Genomic DNA, 16,645 nt, shown 5'->3' with positions numbered 1-16,645 from the left:
CACAGGTTGGTGGTGCAAAGAAGGAAGACAGACATCTTTAAAAAATGAGAGGATGGAAATTAATTTTAGTGGATTAATTTATTTTTTCTTGCACTATACTGTTCTCAACAGAGGCAGATGACTACATGTAGAGAAGTGCATTGTTTATGTCATTTTCTCCTGGTAAAAGGGAGTCACAAGAACTATTCAGTGGCCACATAATGAGGAGCTGAATATACAGCTGTCCTTCCTGCAAAGTGTAGAGGACCTTAGTTAATCCACAGCAGTGAAATGCAGCACACATCCTCTGTCTCCACCTAGTCCAGAGAAGACAGCAGTTAACACAAGAGGTGCAACCTGGACAGTCTTATTTAATTCCTGATTCCTGTTAAAGCCTTTACACTTAATTGAGTGCCATCCTCCCTAAGATCTGTTTCATCTTTCAACAAGATTGAGAGCCTCTGTGCAGATATAAAAAATGCCTAAAACATTACTTTAGACAGGCAAAAATGTGTGTGATTACACTATTGAGGAAGACATTGAGTATCATATAATGAATGTCTCTTCTGGCTGTTCAAATAAAGTTGCAGAAAATTGCTTTCTGTAAGGACTATGGCCAATTATAGGCTTTTTAACTAGCACAGGCACATCTTATAGCATATGCTAACTTTATTATATTACGTGTTAGTAAAAAGCTATTTACCAATATAGCATTCATGTGTGGATACAGCCTAGCAACACTGAAAAGTACAACTAAGCAAATATGTGTATGTGAATATCAGTAGACAAATTAATGTTAAAGCATGAAATATAACTCAATTGTTTTAAACAAAGGACTAATGCCATAGGCTAGTTATCTAGTTTTGACAGAACATCAGGCTGGCATAAATTTTGGTTACTGGGAAGGCTGCCCAAATCCAGAGGTCTCCCATGAAGTATGGCTTCACAGATTTAACAGCTTCATTAGGTAAGTACATTAACATCTCCTTGGCTGTTAAGTCAAAGGCAGATTTTATAGATGGAGACTGGGAGTAATATGTAAGCACAGTGCCAACTGCTCATGGCTTTTTGATAACATGGAATGAATCCTTACACCCAGCAGAACTGAAGGTTTAAATAGACATTTTGCTTGCACCTCCACTGTACAGTGAATTTTCCCATTCCTCTCAACAGCCCAACAGTATAATTTCTTCCTTCTGCAGTATCATATCCAACATAAACACCTTTAAGTCTTTTGAATTGTGTATTTTCATTTGCAACCAGATGGCAGCAAATAAACTTATTTCAGGTAGCCTACCAAAGACAGAAAGCCTTGTACAGATCCATTGAGTAGACTGAAATTTTCAATATTAGTGTAAAAAGGCATGCATTTCGTGAAGTACCTCACACTTATTTGTGACTTTGAAGGATGAGGAGTGTTTCTTGCCCTAAACTAAATTCTTATTTGAGAATGGAAGGAATACCCATCATGCTCCAGAGATCCTCTCCTCCCTGATTGTTGTAGCTTTGTGTTCCTAGAAACCTAGAAATTCACTACTAACTGGAATCCACTGACTCCAGCTGACGATCACATTACAGATCTTTTTGTTTGGAACCTATGGTCAGCCATTAAAAGTTTTCAGTAATCTTGCATTAGAAATAGCAATGGCCATTATTTGCCTCTGAAAATCCTGATTCATTTTCATTAAGGAGCAAAAAGCCACACTTTTTCATTTTTTAATAGCTCATTAGAATGATTAATGAATCCTCTTAATAGGCTAACTCAAAACAATCTACTGATCATGCATGACTATTTTAATAATCATAAAATGAGATTAACTCACACATTCTTACCTCTTGCCATTCTGTAGGATACCAGGAGGGTGGGCAGTCAAAGCGATTACAGGCTTGCACGAGGGATGGCTTAGGTTTATGGCACAATTCATCTGCCAAGATCACGGTCTCGTTAGTTTCTCTTGATAATAGGTGAGAACAGACGACATCTCGTGTCTGCAATCCAACCCCACAGGTAAGACTGCAGGTGCTCCATTTCCCAATCTCCCATCTGTGAAGGGGTCAGGAGAGAAAACCTTAAGCACAATATGAAGTAGCCTTAATCCTTCTCTTTTCAAAATGACGGAGTGAAGAAGCAGTAAATGAAAGGGATTTCTCCTTTTCTGACCAAAGTGACCCTTCTTGTAGCTGAAGGATGAGGTTAAGAAGAGTATTAACTGTTCGTCTGCATTTTTGGTTTTTGTTAGAAGCTCTTGGGCTTCAGGTCTCTTGGACTCCTGCGATATCATAAGAACAAGTTTTGTGTTCTACATTAAAAGTTTTTGATGGGCAGGAGCCTAGATAATGTATTTCAAGACTGAATGGACTTCATTAGCTGGTTCTTTTCTGTCTTTAACCAAAAGAAAAAAAGCTAGTAACAATATTCATCAGAGGAATACATCGATGAATTCCTGAGTAGGAATTTCTTCCAGAAAATCCGGGGGAGTTTCTGGGGTTCCTGGCAGGCTTTTTCTTGTTGTTGAGTAGGGTGTGCTATGGCCTTGAAAGATGTAACAGGAGAGCAGAAAGACCCTCTTTACTGTCTGGGTAAACAACTACTACTGACCCAACCTTTCTCTGTGCTAGCTGTGTAAATTCTGAATCAACAGGATTTTTCATGGCTCATTTTCAGTGTTTATCACATGAAAACCAGATTTCTGGTGTTTGTCAGTACCGAAAACACCCTCTAATTCTGTCAGCGATACACAGAAAATTGCTTAAAATGTCAAGTCTCACTCTTGTACTCTACTAGAAGGCAATTCAGAGATATACAGAAACACATATACAAAGAAGTCTTGTATTCAGAGTGAGAATATAAGAGAATAGTCTTCCCATCCACTTCAGACAAAACACTAGACTGACATGAGCATACTCCTACATCCAAAACGAAAGTACAAAAGCCAGATACTGACACTTTTTCTAATCCTGAAGAATAGCTTTCTTGCCTGCATGATGTTACTGAAACTGATTGTCAGGGGAGTAAATTAAACATTCAGGACAAGGAAAGCTCAGACAACCTGCCCTTGTAGAAAGCAAAGCCAGGCAGAAACTAAAAGGAGTGATGATGATGAAAGACACCCTCTGGCTCCAACAGGACCGAGGGAGACAATGAAGGAAAGTTATGAAACATGTCAGCAACAAGAAGCAGAATTTATGAAGGAGCTATGGGGAAAAACTCTGATAGTTTAGGATTAGCAGTCAATGGAAACGGCTCAGCATGTTTAAAATGCACCATGTTAGTAAACATTTTATGGAAAAAAAACCATCATCCTACTCTCACAGAACTATTCTAACTTCTCTTTTTATTTTATAAAGTTGTGCTGTGTATTTGTTCCCTCTCTCTCAATAATATCCATAAACAAATTTAAAAGATTGTAGGTAAGAAATATATTTTCCTCAGTAGATAATAATGCAAAGGCCAAAAACGCCACTCTGCTCCCCTTCTGTGCCCCATCTGCTGATTACTTTGATTTTATAGTAGGACAGGATTTGCCCTGAGCATCACTGTATGCAATATTAATGACACTCTAGTTTGCTTTTAGACAACAGCCTTGGTAGTGAAATCTACCTCCTCTTCCCTAAATGCCACAGCTCTATTCTGCATTTTGCCATTAACAACCAGAAAAATGTGTTTAACCCTTTCTAAAAATCAATACACCCTGCATAGTGAGGAAGAAGTTGTTATGGCCACTTTCCAGTCTGTAATACACTGAAGGCCACTTAAGTCTGATACTGGGAGCTATTTAGCAGTGGAATAGGAGTGACATCTGGCAGCCAGCTAAACTAATCTGGAGTATGTTCTCCATATGAATGATCTTGGGGGATAGGTCTTCCCAGATTTTCCCATAAAATTGTCAGTCAGAATTAATGTGGATATCAGCTACCTTTCAGTTTTTGGCACGATCTAAACTGAGATGTTTGAGTAGGTGCTGAAAAGAAGGCATTTTCTTATTTCAGAATCTATTTTCATACATGGTTAGTTGCTAAAGTTGCTTTTATTCAAGTGATGGTAATAGCTGTTGCCTCCAGCAACTCATTGTTTGTTATTGGTATAAGAGCACAATGTTTCTGTTGGCAGTTCACATCTCAGTGGCCAGCAGGCCACATAAACTCTTTGGAGATCTTGGCTTCTGCAGAAGAGTGTGACTGTTTCTTCTTCCAGAAAGAAATGTTGCATTTCAATAAAGAGAAAGGATTTTTTTTCCTAATGTTTGAATTTTCTGTTGCAGGTTGCATCTGTTGCCCTACCCATAATATAATTTTATTCACAATTCCTTCCAGCTGCTCTAAATAGGAGAGTTCTCAGAGGTGCTCAGGAAATATGAGGTCAAATTCTCTCTTACCCTTGTGTTTTCATTGACTTTTTGGGCTTTCATAGATACAAAGCAAAGAATGTAGAATAGAGTAGGGATATGCAAAGTAGAGTAGGGATATGCAAGTAACCAAAATCACAGATGATATAGATGATTGGCAGAATTTCACAGTCCTACACAAATAGAGAGAGATCAGTGATAACCTTATTGAATAGAATCACAGGACTGTAGGATTATTTTATAATAGCTAAAGGTGATTGCACCACTTTGTAAAATAGGTAGGAGAGTACTACTACAAGTAGTTTATAACCTATCTTTCTTCTGTTGGAGATAGTAATTCTTTTTATTTTTAATTTTTTTTAGTATTGTCTTGCTGCAGTAATACAGTTTTATCCTTACTGTAGAGTGTTATGAAATGTGAGCTCAAATAATCCGTTTCTTATTTCATATGGTCTTTATTTGCACATTCCTCTGTCTTTTTATTTATTTATTTATATTTTTGATGATTTGGCCACACCGAACTGACTTTTCCAATTAGTATGACTTGCAAAAAATAATAAAAAAATAAATTTAAAGGAGAAGAATGGCATGATATCCTGCATGCAACTGATAATGCCAGAATTAAAATTCAAGTAGGATAATCTTACACTTAAAAAGGTAAATTAGGTAGTTACAGGATCAAGCTAAGGAAAGCTCACACAATTGGGTTTGGCATCTTTGTACGCTGACTGTGGTTGTTGTTATGGGGTAGACTTTAGGAAAAATTTGCATTCTTGCTAGTTTATAGTCCAGCTGAAGTCATTGGTTTGGTACTTCCTGTAGTGCTTACCAAAGCCCATTGAAGAGATTGCATGGGTTTGTTCTGGAATATTCTTTTGATCCCTCCTTCTTTCTCCACCACTAGTGCCCAAACCTATATGAATATGTAGCAACAGAGAAGCAGTAGCTTTTTAGCCTTTTTCACAGCAGAACTTTGGCATATCTGTTCCCCCAAGCCCCTGGCTTGTCCTAGCTCTAGGTCTATGATTTCATCACTTTTCTGTTTCCATCTCCTAAATGCCTAAATAGCAGTTATGTATTTAAGCACAACCTAGTCTTTAAAATATTTCAATTGTTGTATTTCATTAAAAAAACAAACAACGGCGTTCAAAAGGTAAAAGGAAAGTGTAGTGAGCAGAGGATGGTCTTAAAACTCAGATTATTTCAGGTATCATCACAAATTCAAAACACTAAACTGATCATAGAAACTTGGCACTTTCCAGATGAACCATCTCCTGCTTCTTGCAGACTGTTGCGATGCCTCAGTATTTTTTAATTTTTATTTTTTATTTTTACTTTTTAGAATTGGTGATTTGGACACATACATTTGTCTGAATGAACTAGTGAACCTGATTTGATTGCTCAAAGCAGTGGTTTTCCTTTATTTATTAATTTTTATACACAATGTTATGCGTGTGGTCTAAAACTCAACAGAAGACCGTGAAAAGCCAGACCAACCTGAGCACTAAATTTCTTGCACCTCCAGTAACTATAAAATAACAAAAGTGAATTAATAATGGTCATATTTTAGGAAAAGATAATACCCAGCTAGGAAATATCAGTCAGTTCATATTATGAATTATAATTATAATCTGTAATATGTTATTAAATAGTGATTTTATCAATAACTATTGTAATTTTTATAGGTCAAGGAGTAACTAATTTTCTGGAACATACTTATTGAGTGAGTCAGGCTTCTCTGGGCAGTGCTTATGCATGTGCTTAATTTCAGGTAAACATGCACTTTCCACAATTCATCATGCTCAGTATCTTTTAAAACATGAGCATTTGCAGATCCTTTAAATTAAAGAAAGAGAACAATTGCAAAGCTCCAAATTGCCAAAAAAGGGGCCAATGATCTGAAAATCTATATTTATATCACAACACAATTACTCTTTGCCATTACTGTAAAAATATTAGAGGTGCTTTTAAAAAATAGCTAATAATGCCATTTTCTTATAAAGAACATTCTTTCAACATACTTAACAGAAATCTTGCCTGCAAATGATAAATTCAACTTTAACACGCTATACTTCAAGGAGTTTCAAGTTTTGTGAGGGCTCACATATTCAATAGAACATAGCCTGGACACTTGAACCCAATGTCAAGCTGTTTAAAGGGAAAACAAAAAAGCCCCTAACACTTAACATGAGCGTGAGCTTCTAAATAGTTCTATCCAACTAATTTTATTTATAAATGAACTTTCCCTCTTTCTTGTGACAAGACAAAAAGTAGCAATGCTATATCGTGGCTAAGCATTTCGGGTGAAGAACCGAGGGACTGCGTGAACAGAACCCTTCTCCTGGCTCTTCACCGGACTCCAGAGGTGACTGAGACCAGCACTGCTGAGACACAGGCTAGCCTGTGAGTTTGTGAATAGCCCCTTTGAGTACAATGAGAACACTCAAGTGCTGGGCTTCATGCTCTTCTCCCACATTTCCCAACTTCAGATTTGCAAAGGCGTAACAATACTTTCTTTTCTCTTGGGTTTCATCCATGCTGTCTGCTTAGTCTGTAGTTTTGCAGCAGGGATGATCTCTTTCTCTGTCTTTATCTACTGCCTAGCACAATGGGACTCCCAGCTAGACAGGAGCCTCTAGGCATTAGTGTGTTGCAAATAACAACAGGGACAATAATGTACTGTTGCCTCAGTTTTGAAACTTCCTTCTCTTTTCTACAGAAACTGGACCCCACATAATAATTCTGCTAGCTAGCTAGACCAGAAAATGACACCAGTTATTAACCAGCTACTCATGGCAGGAGAGGCTGCTAGAATCAGAGCAGCTGCCCCTGTGGAGCCATTACCTTTCAGAACAAAACACTCTTGCACCCCCATAGTCAGCCTGGAAAAAGTAAACGATGTAGGCAGAACTTAAAAAAAAAATATATAAGCTTGAACCAAAGCATCCCTGTGGAGAGAATGGCTTTGGATCAGTCCCTGTATGCATGGTATATATGGTAAAAACAAAGCATACTAAGCTGTTAGGTGTTATAAGTGAAGGACATTTTCTAGAGATACACAATGTTCGTCCTGACAGAATCCCTTTAAGCACTGCCAAGAAAATTGAATACTGCACAGGAGAAGTAAATACCCTTCTACACAAAGACCTCACAAACTAGTTCTAAAAAAATGAAATTGTTGTCATTTTTATGCGGTTAAACCATATGAAAGTGATACAAAAGAACTCTTCTTTTTTTTTTTTTTTTTTCTTTCTAAAATAAACATTCATCAGTGTGGAGAGAAGTTTGCCTGGAAGCATCTTACTTAACATCTGACACCTGCCTGCATAGAAACATTACTCAGTGCACAAGGGAGTGGTGGCAGCTGTGTATATGCACATGCAATGGACTAAATCACATACTACATTAATATTGGCTGCCTCCTGTCCTCAGCCTGTGCATCCTGCATGGGATGCTGCATAGTGAGAAGAAGTCTAATGGGAGCACATACTTCTCCCTTTCTTTTCTGTTATTGATCTGGAGCTGTGTTTGTGGCACATCTTCCTATTTTATTAGTGAGAAAAGCTTTCATGAGAATTCTTTAGCAGATTTTTCTTGGGTTGAGTAAGTATCTTCAGTGTCAGGTCTTAAATACCATTCAGAATGTGATCTTCAACTTTGGGCAGCAGAGAGAATTAGTGTTAATCCTGGATGGGAAGCATTGTTTCCTGTGAGGCTACAGGACTAAGATGAGGACTCCAAGGTGAGTTCCTGGCTTTATAATCGAACTAGTTTCAAAGAAAGGGGCATAAAAAGTAATGATTTAAATACAACTAATTTTCCATTCAGCTGTTAAATTATTCACTGTAAAATCAGACTCCTTTGAAGTGAAGTGTGAGAGCTAAGAATGGATGGTAAAACATTGAGTCGTGTCTCTAGGAAGTAATCTCCCTACTTCCATAACTCAGTCTGTGTTAGAGATTAGAGATAACATTAGAAATACACGAAAAGTATGCATATATCTCAGAGGAAAAGTGAGATGTAACTAATATTTGAAAAAGTTGATACTTTATTAAGAAATAAAACTTAAAAGGTAAAGTTATTTGTAATTAAGAGTAGCAACAGAGAAATAAGTCATACTTAGTTGTTGTCCAGTGCTAGTCCGACAAAATTTTACAGCCTAATTTTCAGTATTTCTAATGTGACAAGGGAGCAGAACTGCTCTGTGCAACAGGCAGGGTAAGATTCAGGGGGCTGCTGTGCACAAGGAAGAGTAAGGATCTTTTCTTCAAAAAACATCTTCCTTGCAAGTGAAGGTAATCCATTAAAAGAGAAGCCTATGCAGCCAACACATGCATGCAGATCAAAGGCTCAGTGAGAGTGTTCTGGGAGATGACAGAAGTGGCCTGCATTCACTCTCTAGGCTTATTGGTATCAGTGAATATTGCAGTTCATTATAGCTGAAAGTGGCAGAGAGCCAATATTTATATAACAGAGCCAAATGGAGGAAAATACAGGAGGAACTCAGAGGTCAAAGAAGAACAGAGGGTAAATGGAATATGCAACAACTCTACAAATGGCAATTTTGGTTGCTGGAGTAACTTTCTGACATACTTCAAGCAATATATGGTTCCTTACAGCAAATAACTCTTGCTTCTCCTTGAACTGAAGGCAGAGTTCATCAACCATTAGATCAGGTCAGAAAAGAGGGTTTGTGTTTTTATGCCAACATTTTGAACAGTCAGAGGTTGTCCAGTGGGTCTTTCGAGGGACTACAGCAGATGCAGAATGCATATGGGGCAACATGAATGGCAACTTCAGGTAAGTGAATCTGTTTGGCAGAGAACTGTTTTGAGAGATTAGCAGGCATACTGAATACAGAAATGTATCTCACAGAAGAATTTTACATTGTGTGATAATTGAGACACTGAGATAAATGGTAGCAATGGCTGTGTTTGATATAGGTGCACAGACCAGATTAGGCATGATAAACAAATGAGTTGTTTTTTGGCTCAAGTTTAGACTTGGGCTAATGCTCAAAGCATCAACTTCTTACGAGGATGTTGTTCAGTGCTTCATGTGTAATACACTGAAACTAAGTCTTCTGTAACCCCTTTCAAAGATGAATATAGTAAACAGTTGTGAAGCAGAGTATGTAGTGTAAAGGTGGAAATCTAGTTAAGAGGTAATACAGGAAGGTTTGAGGAATAAGACAGAAAGTGCACAAATTGTACTTGTAATGGCAGATGGCAGGCCATGAATGAGGACTGCAGGGTGGAACACGTATTTTGGAAACTACAGTGGAGCAGGATAATATCCCTTGCCCTAAACCTACACCAAAGTAATGCAAAAACACAAGAACCACTAATTTGTCAAATATATTGTGCCTACCAGTTTATGAAGTCCTCTCGCACACTTCTCTGAAGAAGTAGAGGGAGAGTTTAAGTTCAAACCCCGCTACCCAGACCAGAGCTGCTTTATGTCCAAAGCTCCCTGTCTCTGTTCACACTGGTGCACTCCATGCTTGGCTCTGTCTTGTAAGCCAACACCTTTTCATAGGCCTAAGTTTATGCCATATGGAAAATGTTAAAAAACAGCTGTTCTTGAAGAAGAAATCAACAAGCTTGCAGATACCAGAAGACAAAGAAAGAAAAAGCTCAGCAGGTGAGAAGGATGGGCAATGAACTGATCATTTGTAATCTGTACAATATCTAAAATGAAGCATTTTAGAAATGAGATTGTTGGAAATACATGTAAATGGCTTGGAAAGAATATACAAGAAACCTGACTTGCCTATCTGTAAGATCAACATTCATGAACATGTGGTTTTGTTCCACTGAGCAATAGGACTCTCCTCAAGTCCAAAGATTCCTTTCCTGAAATGATCAGTCCAGGAAAGAAGAGAAGGAGATGTCATCACTAGACTGAATGGACAAAGAAAGCAGATTCATGAATGAGGCAGTGTTCAGACAACAGTGAGTGGGCTTAAGTAATTCTCTAACAAGTCCAAGTTTTGTGAGCAGTACTGCCACAGAAACAGCAGATAACATGAGCTTCTTGCTGACCTGGCTGGCAGTATTACAGGGATAATATTTTTGTTAGGATGAACTGTTCTTGAACTATTCTAGCAGTGCAAAAGGTACAAACAGGCTGTCTTTCAAAATCAGGCATGCATCTCTCTCTCTCTCTCTCTCAGCAGGAGAAGAGGAGAATGTATGTATATACTTATGGTACTGTGGCTGTGTTGTGGTTTAACCCGGCTGGCAGCTAAACACCACACAGCCGTTCGCTCCCCCTCCCCCCTCCCTCTCTGGGATGGGGGAGAGAAACGGGAAAGTGAAGCCTGTGAGTTGAGATAAAGACAGTTTATTAAGACAGGAATATAATAATAACAATAATAATAATAGTGATAATGATAATAGTATTACTAATAATAATGTGTAAGAAACAAGTGATACACAATGCAATTGCTCACCACCTGCTGACCGATGCCCAGCCTATCCCCAAGCAGCCGGCGCCCCCACCCCGGCCAGCCACCCCTATATATTGTTTAGCATGACATCAGATGGTATGGAATACCCCTTTGGACAGTTTGGGTCAGCTGTCCTGGGTCTGTCCCCTCCCAGCTCCTGCTGCACCCCTAGCCTGCCCGCTGGCAGGACAGAGCGAGAAGCTGAAAAGTCCTTGGCCTGGTGTAAACACTGCTCTGCAACAATTAAAACATCAGCATGTTATCAGCGCTCTTCTCATCCTAATCCAAAACATAGCACCCTACCAGCTACTAGGAGGAAAAATTAACTCTGTCCTAACTGGAACCAGGACAGGCTGAACTTGAGAGATTCCCAATGCCTGCTTATGTTTGAATGTTTTTTCTTTGCAGTTCTTTTTGCAACACCCAATTTTTGCAACAGTCAGGCAATGCAAGAATCTTGTTCCAAGGGCACATCCAGACCCAATATTGTTTCTTTAACTTCCCCTTTGAGACCCTGATGCTTGTACTGATAATCTATTTAGTAACTTACTCATTTTTCTGCAATAAAAAAATGGAGTTCCTCATGCAGAGTGAGAATGTTCTAAACTCATTTGACAACGAAATGAAACAGACATAATTAAGTTTTTAGATTCATGGGAGAATCTACCAAGATTTGAGTCTAACCCAAAAATACATGAAAGGAAAGGTTATGGTTATATTTAAAATGATGGTGTCAGAGAGGTTACTACGTATAAAATCAAATTTCTAATAAAACACTTTGTATCTCGACTCAAATAGCTGTAACAGTACTGATCTGTGGGCACAATGCAGGGTCTATAGAATGGCAGTTTAATACACTTCTCCCCTAACTTTCTCTGAATGAGAAACTGTTTCTTAGATCTTGGAGAAAATCTTAGCTTTAGACAGTACAGTCCGCTTCCTTGTGGGAAGAGGAATAAACTTGTCTGACATATAAGAACAACTTTGTTTAGATCAGGAGCTGTGACAGTGTGACTACTATAAATGGTTGTAGCAGGTTGTAGTGGGGTGGGGGTCTGTACATTCTCTTATGCAACAAGTGATAGAACAAGAGGAAATAGCCTCAAGTTGCACCAGGGGAGGTTTAAGTTGGGTATTAGGAAAAATTTCTTCTCTGAAAGGGTTGTGCGGCGTTGGAACAGGCTGCCCAGTGAAGTAGTTGACTCACCATCCCTGGAGGTCTTCAGAAGATTTGTAGATGTAGAGCTTAAGGACATGGTCTCATGGTAGACTTGGCAGTGCTAGGTTAATGGTTGGACTTAATGATCTTAGATGTCTTTTCCAACCTAAATGATTCCATGATTCTATGATTCTCATTAAATTAAAAACAAAAACGAATCCTCTGTCCAATATAGTTAAAACAATACAAATCTGTGGATAAGCTGGGTAGTAATTAAATACATTGTCATTCACCTCTCTATAAGTGCTTCAAATTGTTCCCAGGGCTGTGAATGAGTAAGCTCTACAAACAGTTGGTGACATTGTGAAATAAGTCAGCTTAGCTACATTTCTAATGAGTAATTGCACACCACAAACTCCTCTGTCAGTGAGATTTTGAATGCTTAACAATGTTAGCAGAGAGACTAGGAAGTTATCAGGAATGGATCACTTAATTGAAGATGGAAATTTTAATGGTCAGAAATAGAACAGCTTACTCTGCTACTGCAGATATGACAGACCTACTCGGCAGATTCAGCACACTTTGTTTAATCAGTCTCACTCCTTCTATAGGTAGTTAATTCACTCCAAATCAAACTGTAAATGAAAACACCTCCTCAATTTATTTCAAGTATGAATCTTTACTTATGTGTAAGTATTGTACAGAATTGTACAGTACATTTTCAGCAGTTAAGGCCACATTTTTATGCTTCTTTTATACACCTCATCTTCTCATCATTCAATATTTATTAGTTAAAAAGTATTGGGCATTCCTTTTAAACTGATACAATAAGTTACTTCAACAGTACTGTAAATGGAAGATATAATGGTTGTTTTCTTTTCCTCCTTTTTTAAAAGGAAGCGATGATGCATAGTAAAACAATCCATTTATAAGCCCCTGTAGCTAATCTCACAGGATAATGCTACTGAGAAGAAATTAATCCTGCCACAAAACTTTTGACCTATCACTGAATTTGGCTCAAGAACAAAGGCATGCTCTTTATCATTATTCTTGGGAAAACTTTCTCTCTAGAGTGAAATCCTGCCATTGAGGCAGTGAATTAATACTCTCAAGAAAATTAAGAATATATACAGAACAAGCTAAGAATTAGAAATTAATATCTGAAATGCAGAAGTAAGAGCATGTTTGTTCAAAATATTGAAAAAAAATCAAGTGGTAGCAAATATTAAGTTTTAGTTTATACACACATTTCCAGACCTAGCATCTAAGCATCCTAACCAGATGGATCCTGCTTGCCCCAGCTTCATGAAGAGCTTTCTGATTAGTTTGCCATCTTCACTGATGATCACACCTCTCCTACGTCCTGAAAACATATACTCCTGGTGATAAGATACAAGATGCATACCTTGGGGGGCAGGGATCCAGGCTACAGGCTTTCAGCAGCTGTGGAGGACGGCGGCTCATTATGCACAATGTTTCATCTGCAGTCTCCCTGGTTTGCTTGTTCAGGCAGGTCACCACAGCCTCCTGGACACCTGCACACAAAAATGCATGGTCACTGCCAGCTCCCGGTACCCAGAGGGGCATCCAAGGGCAGAGACAGCCCCGCAATTCCTTTTTTCTCCTCTGTTGGGAACAAGCCTTCAATTGTAACTCTTGTAATTTTCCTGTAACAGTCACACATTGCCTACTGCACCTTATATGTCTGGTTTCCCAGCTGACAGGGAGATGGTCTAATCAAAACTCTGCATGGGATGCTGGGCTTGTCCTTGCTCTCATTCTCACTGTGTGTCTCAACAGCATTGAGAAGTCTGTAGGTTCGTTCACTACTTACCTTGCCTGGGCAGAAAAATGTACAGTGCTCTCCAGTGATGCCTCCATTCATAGTATGTGCAGTCATGCTGTTTATTTGTCAGCCAGGCAGGTTAGGGTGTAAAGATAGCCTTGATGTTGGCACGCTATATTTTAAGAAACTAAGATTACTCTAAGTACAAAAGTAAAGCAAAACAAGGTCAAGTATCAGCTATTTTTCTATATCCAAACTAACACCTGCACTGGAGATGCAAAACTGCCAGGTGTGTCTGAGAACTGGTACAGAAGAGGGGTAGCTGTGAGGACTAAGAGAGAAGTTGGAAGATTGGATGATTAGGCTACAACTTGGAAAATGCTTGTTGATACCAAATTTGTCATGTACTCTTATGCACGCCAGTTACTCTGTCTCAGTTTTCCTGTAAAATAGGCATATCAAGATTTTTTGGATCACATGGTTAGAAAGATAGAAAATCAAGCATTGCAGCACTACATGTTATAGGAAAGACTACTTAGTGAAAGAAGTCTGCTGGATCTACTTCTTCCCCGGGGGTTGTGTGGATAGTTATTTGCCTAAATTCCCTAAAAATCTAATCCACAGTGGTTCAAGCAAGATAGAAGTATGCTCTTTACATTCATCCCAACCTCCTGAGTTGGGAAAAGGTTAGCTGAACTCACAATTGCATCATCTTTTCAAAATCAGCAATTAGTTTTCCAAAATATCTTACAATCTTTTGAAGATACCAGTGGGGGGAGGGGGGAAGAAGAAAAGTGGGAAGCTCAAACAGCTCCACGAGCAGTGTAACAGAATCATCAATGCTTTTTGCTATTTCTAACGCCAGAACACGTCATTAGGCAAACAATGACATCATATTGCTCTACAGGACCAAAGAACTGTAGCTCATCATAGGTTCTGCACTCCTGAAATCATTCGTAGATTCATTCCTCTTATTCTCAGTACAGGCTGAAGAGAGGTCCACAGCAAAGTGGCATGCTGAACAATTTATAGGTTTCTATGTGCTTGTGCAAGCCTATTCAGGACATGCCTGTGACCCTATCCCCAAGCATTATCCCTGCTGTACTCAGGTGCTGAAAAGAAGAAAGAAACTTGACATTTTGGGACATTTGGACATTTTTTCGACAACAAAATTACTGAAGACTCTTAAGTCAGCCAACATTGCTATGGGTTTCATTCTTCAGAAGATGGCCGCATACTTTCAAACAATTTTTCTATTCAAGTAATCTCCCCAAACACATTTATACATAAACAATATGTTCTCTGCCCTGTCTTGTTCAGTATGTTTCCAACCCAATTGTTTTTCTGTTGAGTATATTGCAAAACGAGGCATATGAACTCCCCCCTGGGACAGACTGCTCCTGTCTGCAGAACAGAAGCAGTTCTCTAACTGGTGGGAAATGGCACTGTGTTGAAATTATTGGTCTCTACTTTGCATTGATCACTTGAGCAGGCCTAAATAGCAAGACCAAACTGATGAACACAGGGGAAAAGGACCACTAGTCCTGAGGAAGGGAAATGTTGGAAAGTACTTCTCTTAACTGTGTGGAAAGAAACCACTGAGTTCTGCATACTGACAATTTCATTGTTTGATAGGGATAAGGCTAAACACATCTGTTATGTGCTTTTCAGATCAGAATTTTGTAAACTAGGTCTATTTCCACAGTTTCAATTTCTCCTCTCTGAAGTGTGTCACTAATGAGCTGTTGACCAATGATTATCAATTACCTCAGCGCTTTTGCATTGCCTGGTTCGGAGCTGACTATCCAACTCTGATTGACTGTGAGGTCTTGAATTCCGCCTCTCCTCCATTTCTCCATCCCAACCCAGATGATTTCATAGAATCATAGAATATCCAGAGTTGGAAGGCTTTATCAAGCTCATGGAGTCAAGCTCTGAAACTACTGCTCTTCAGCTTTTACTATACAACTGTCCCCAAACCCCACAGTGTGCTCATTAGGACCACATCAGGAGTTGAACTCGACCCTTGTGGATCCCTTACAACTCTGATTCTACGATTCTATTACCCATGCTTCCTCCTGTCACCTAAATTATCTCTGATTGTATTTCCAACAATTTTAGTCTATTCTACCAGCATTCTACTCTGCTCATTGTGATTACCATTCAGAAATTCTTGCAAATTTTTACCTTATAAAGATTTCAGTATGACTATTAATCCTGTCTGATGGCCTGGGTATTGAAGAAAAAGGCTCCTCCTGAGCTTAGCTAGTCCGTTGTTCCTAGATCTGGTAATGACAGAGATTGCTGGCTATAACAGTATGTGCCAATGACTAAAAAAAAATCTAGCTTGCTCTAGCAGCAAACAAATGTGCTCAAAATCACTTTTTTCAGCTTCTCCTTGATTCTCACATGGAATTCATTTCAGCATATTGATAACATCTATCCTCTGTTTTTGATAGGTCAATGAGGCGATTGGTTACAAACTTTAAATCAACAGAGGGATCACTGTACCTTTAGAGGATATAAAGAGCTACTGTCTGTCAGAAGCTCCACAGTATGGAGACCATTAAAAAAAGTGTATGAACTTCAAGAAATTTGCTTGTCAAATAAGTGAATTCTAAGCACTATTATGGACAATATTACCAGAACAAAAGCTGTTCTCTTTAAAATTGCTTTCTCTGAAAAAAAGAAATCAGTTCTGAGTGGGAAATTGCAATACAAAATGGTATAAGGGTGGGACATGAATCTAAGCAGTTTAAGTTAACTTTCAAAATACCATCAAATGAGATTTTCTATGTTTATATCTACCAGAATAGAATAATTGTTACATGATATTTGATGACAGCTCTGGGAAATGCAGCCACTAACAGCAGACTAAATGGCTAACTAATTCCTTCTGGTTGCTACTTCTAGGAGGTGAAAGG

At 38.7% G+C, this 16,645-nt stretch overlaps 1 long non-coding RNA gene across 1 annotated transcript; it reads right to left on the bottom strand.

Moving 5' to 3' along the window:
* Positions 1-81: 81 nt before the first annotated feature.
* Positions 82-13,893, bottom strand: LOC308187300. The gene is made up of 4 exons (XR_013944592.1): positions 13,770-13,893; positions 13,341-13,470; positions 1,813-2,023; positions 82-296 (listed from the first exon to the last, which is right to left on the bottom strand). It is a non-coding gene; the product is annotated as an uncharacterized lncRNA (long non-coding RNA).
* Between the last annotated feature and the right edge of the window lie 2,752 nt (positions 13,894-16,645).

This window comes from Anser brachyrhynchus (genome assembly GCF_964034855.1).
Source record: "Anser brachyrhynchus genome assembly, contig: SCAFFOLD_679, whole genome shotgun sequence".
Lineage (NCBI taxonomy): Eukaryota > Metazoa > Chordata > Aves > Anseriformes > Anatidae > Anser > Anser brachyrhynchus.
Note: the sequence above shows the minus strand (reverse complement) of the source record. Positions and strands in the feature narration are given on the sequence as shown.